Below are 4,814 nucleotides of genomic sequence, written 5' to 3'. Positions count from 1 at the left end.
CAATTCTCAATACAGCTAAAAGAACTCAACCCGCCCCTGCCCCGCAACCCTGTTTTACACCCATTGCTCCAGCCACTCAGCCTTAGGTCCGCTCCGTCTCAGGCCCTCGTCCGGAATCCTCACACGCGCCCTCTGCCAGGCCTCTTCTGCGCCCCGCCCGAGGCGATCCCATCAGGAAGCCTTTCCCGACACCAGACCCCAGTTAGGTCTGACCTCCCTACAGATGCTGCTGGCTGTGCCCAGCCTTGCCTTCACGACTTTCTTTTCGCTTCTTGTCATGAGAATTCTGAATACACGTAAAGGTAGAGCCCGGCGTCCACCTAGGCCAGTCCTGATCCAGTCACACCCTCGCTGCCCCTTCTTCATAGAACTGTGGAGCAAATCCCAGCTGCTGTATCATCTCATTGGCAAATTCTTTTACTTTCATTCTTTTTCTTGGTGGGGGTAATTAGGTTTTAGTTAGCTAGTTAGAATGCCAGCACTGGGGATTGAACCCCGGACCTTGTGCGCTCTGTGTACCACTGAACTTACACCCTCCCCGCTCACTGACAAATTCTGTACGCAGCTCTACACAGTATAAATGCTTTTCTTAAAACCACTATAGCAGTTAAAAAGCATAATAAAGAATTCCTTAATAACAAATCCGGCCAGTGTTCCAATTTCTAACTGTCTCAAATAGTGGAAGTGATGTTTACTTACATCTCTACCTAGCTGGCCTGCCTTGGATGCAAATAAGCCCTACATAGTGTGGTCAGTCCATGTGCCTCCAACCTCCCATCATCCAGAGACTCCTTGTTTTACTTGCTGAAGAGACCTGGTTACTGCCCAAATCCTAAGTTCTGCCAACGGCCATCCTGCAGGGTAGGTTCATGTGTTCCTTTCCCCCTGCGTTTCCTGTAAACTGGTTATGGGGCATAAAGGCTTGATCAGTTTCAGGTCAACCCTTTGGCAAGACTACTCACGGGCTTTTCAGAGATGCAGTCTTTCATCTGCTGTCTCTCCTGTTTCACCCACTCAGGTCTGTAAAGTCCCTGGGACCAAGGACACAGGTTATGGCCCATCGCTGGCACACAGCTAATTCCCAAGGAACAAAGAAATGTCACCAGAAGCCATACTGATGAACAAAAATATAACGGCACACCATCCTATTCACATGTGGACAGTGTATGTTCAAACGCCCCCCAAGAGGACAAGCAGTCAGTCCCCAGAGCACAGAAGCAGAGGTCAGGCCCTGCAGGAGCCCCAGGGCTTACAGCCTTGTGAGTTGGGTCAGCACTTCGCATCTCAGGGATCAGTTCCCTGCTGTGAGGACTCCATGAGGCGAGGGAAGGAGGATTCTTCCTCAAAGCCACAGAGGGAGCAGCTCTGCACAGACGGCACCCACTCCAAATCTTCTGGGGGAAGCAACACAGAAGGCTCTTATTTCTAAGATATATTTTAACTTAGAAAATCTAGGAATTCAATTTTTACAAACCGAAATTCTTTAGGAATACTGAGGACTCCAAAGTATCTCTTCCATGTGTTAACTCTCAGTGAATACCAGGCACTGCCCAAAGCCCAGAGGGCTGCTGCCTTGAAACACCCACAGTCCACAGAGGGGCAGGAGCCTGAGCCCCATGCCCGAGGCAGGGCCTAGCGCCGGGGAGAGAAAACCAACACGTTGAGCGCCGCAGTGCAGGGGCGGTAACGCTGGCAGAGACAGAGACGAAGGCCGGGCTCAAGGGGAGCAGGGCAGCTTGGGAAGAAGCCACGGCTCAGGGAAGACCCGTGGGGCCAGCGCAGCTCCTCACCAGAGCGGCAGCGGCATGACAATGAGATCACAGAGCAGCCGCAAGGGGCTGGCCAGTGAAGATGCTGGAAAAACACAAGGGACCACACGCCATGCTCAGGACCTAGGGCTTCCTCTTCTGGGTGAAGAGGAATGCACCACAGACACATTTTCAGCTGGCAGGTGAGATCAGAGTTTCTTTCTGGAAGGAAGAGAGGCAGATCAGAAACAAGGCCTACCTTCCCTTCCACTGGTTCACGGTGAGATAAAATGGTCCCCTCTCCACCCAGTCTCCTCACATACTATTCACACCCTGTGAACAGCAGGGGCACCTGGGCCACCCTCCCCTCTTATTCTGGGCCCCACGTGGGCCCCAGCCCACCGAAGAGACTTCGGTCCCCACCTCCTGCATCTGTCCACTCTTCCTACCCCATCTCCTGTGCCTTGGGAAGGACACTGTTCTCTAGCACTGGTCCACAGCTCTCCTCGCTGACCTGTCACTACCCATGGCCCTCCACCTTTCCAACCTCACTCCAGGGAAGCACCCTCATGCCACTCCCTTCATCCACACCACCGCTGAGACACACTGTGCCATGCCAGACATCACACTAGAGGGCTGAGAGTCTGTTCACTCAAACAGTCTCTGACTGACAGTCACTCACCTACTGTTCCAGGTACGAGGCATATGACAGTAATCAAAGCCAAAAGAAGAGCAATTCCTGCCTTTACAGACACCTCGATGAAGCCAGGCAGAGAGACAAAAAAGGAAAATGCCTGGAATGTCAGAGGATAAGTGCTGTGGAATAGAAGCTAAGGCAGATGGGCAGGGCCAGACGCAGCAGGGTGTCTTAAATCAGTGTCAGGGAAGGGGCCGAGAAGGGGAAGTTTGAGTAAAGCCTTACAGGCAGTAAAGAGCAAGCCAGGCAGGTGTCCCGGCAGAAGGCACAGCAGGTGCAGTTGCCTGGGGCCTGGAATGGCCTCGGTGCTCCAGGAGGCCAGAGGCCAGGGTGGCCGGAGCAGAGTGAGAATGGAGCAGGCGAAACACAATGTGCTCAAGACATACCTATGAGGGCTCTCCAGACAGGCAGGGAGTCTGGGGTTGCTTTCTAGCAGGGAGGTCCAAGCCGAGAGCTGAATGAGAAGGAATTAACAGGAAAAGCCAGCTGAGCCCACACATGCACTGGAGGGGAGGAGTGGGAAGCAGGGACAAAATCTGACTACGCAGAGGCCCAAGGGAAGAGCTCAGCAGCAAGACGGGCTGAAGAGGTCAGGGGAGGTCAAAACAAGAAGCCCAATGACAGACTGGTCTTGAACCCCAAAGGACAGCAGAGATCCCTGAAGAGTGGGGCCTCACATGATCACAGCTACATTCTAGAAAGACCAGGCAGGGTGTGGAGTACTGACTGAGGTTAGTAAAGCCGGAGACAGAAACACACTTTCCGACCTGCCAGCCTCCATAACACAACAGCAAACACACGTGAAAAATTAATCAAAATGTGAAAACACGGCTGATATAATACACCCTTAACAGCACAACAAACAATTCATATCATCAACTCTTTCAATGACAACCAGTCAAGTTAAAAGTTGAGCTCCCAACTCCTTCCAGTAAGACCAAACATTGTCTCTCTACAAACCCACTAGGGAAGTCTCACTACTAGGGTTTTTGAGCTGTAGGCCAGCACTCAGCTCAGCCAGCATTTAGCAGTTTCTATCATCATATACCTTGTTGAAACCAATAAGTATTAAAAAAAATTAAGATGCTTTGAAAATTGAGCTTTGGCCGTTTGCTTTTTGGAAGGCAGACTCAAGAACAAAACTAATTTGAGGTCTGTCTTGAATTATTTAACTAGCAACCAAATCTCATCAAATCAATCAGCTCCTTTGTATACTGAAACCAAGAGACAAATGCAAAATGCTGACAAGTCCCCGGGGTAACCAATTTAAGTCTTTTTCTCCCCAAAGTGCTTACCGTAATAACAGTTCCTGAAAAGGAAATTAACAGATCACATAAAAACACTTTGTAAAATATAAACATAATCCTTTACAACTTCCATGTTGCCTGCTCTTGTATTTTGTATATTTTACACTCTTTTTACTTTGCCCAGTGACGCAGAGAGGTTCAGCAGAAACATCTCAGTGGTAGGTACAGGTCTGTTCAATTATTTGTTGTACTCATATGCTTGCAATTTTTCATCATTAATTTTTATTTAACCTTTGAGTTGACTATGATGGAAAAAGGAAAAGGAAGGAAATAGCCCTGCCTGGCCAACAGGGTCTTGGCTCCCCCAGGTAAAGTGGCCACAGCCAGCCCCTGACTTTTCACACTCAGCTTCTTCCAGGGGGTCCCTTTCCCCTCAAACATGACTTAAGGAAAAGAAACACAAACAGGCCAGATGCTGGTATTAGAATGTGTTGTTTATCCTAAATCATACGCCCATTTATTCAGCATTCACTGGAGGCCTGCCCTGAGGAGGCACCAGTGCAGGCCAGGCTGCCCAAGGTTTTGCGAATCCTACCTCCAAAAGCTCATACAACAGGGGAGAAAGGTCACTTACAGCCATCAAAGGCTGGGTCCTCTGCGCTCAAAAAGGGAGACAGCTGGTCCACACCCAACAAGAGTCCACACAGTGCTCGCTCCGGCAGCACAAATACCAAAACTGGACCGCCACAGAGAAGAGCAGCACGGCCCCTGTACAAGGTGACACGCAAATTTGCAAAGCGGTCCGTACATTTTATTACTTTAGTTAAAAGCAGTGAATTCTTTTTTGAAAGCTTTGAGAGTCAAATCTCCAGGAATAAAACTTTTAGAACTGTTAAAAAAAAAAAGTCCACGCAGAGGCTCGGGCCAGGACAGGGCACCACATATTCAGGGACAAGGGCACGTTTATTCAGTCTGGCGGAGAAGAGTGAAGCTCAGAGCACTAAGACGCTTATCCCAAACTGCATACACTCTGCAGCCAGGAAGTTCATCAAAACAAAGCAAACCTGCGTACCAGAATACGTGAGTAGAAAGCCTTGCATCTTCAGTTCCCGCTGATTAATT

General features: G+C 49.6%; 1 non-coding gene across 1 annotated transcript; it reads left to right on the top strand.

The window, feature by feature from the left end:
• The first annotated feature begins 4,398 nt into the window (after positions 1-4,398).
• On the top strand, positions 4,399-4,504 carry LOC116659341. The gene has a single exon (XR_004314693.1). It is a non-coding gene; the product is annotated as a U6 spliceosomal RNA (small nuclear RNA).
• Positions 4,505-4,814: the final 310 nt, after the last annotated feature.

This window comes from Camelus ferus, chromosome 2 (assembly GCF_009834535.1).
Source record: "Camelus ferus isolate YT-003-E chromosome 2, BCGSAC_Cfer_1.0, whole genome shotgun sequence".
NCBI classification, from domain to species: domain Eukaryota; kingdom Metazoa; phylum Chordata; class Mammalia; order Artiodactyla; family Camelidae; genus Camelus; species Camelus ferus.
This window is presented reverse-complemented; position numbering and strand designations above follow the sequence as displayed.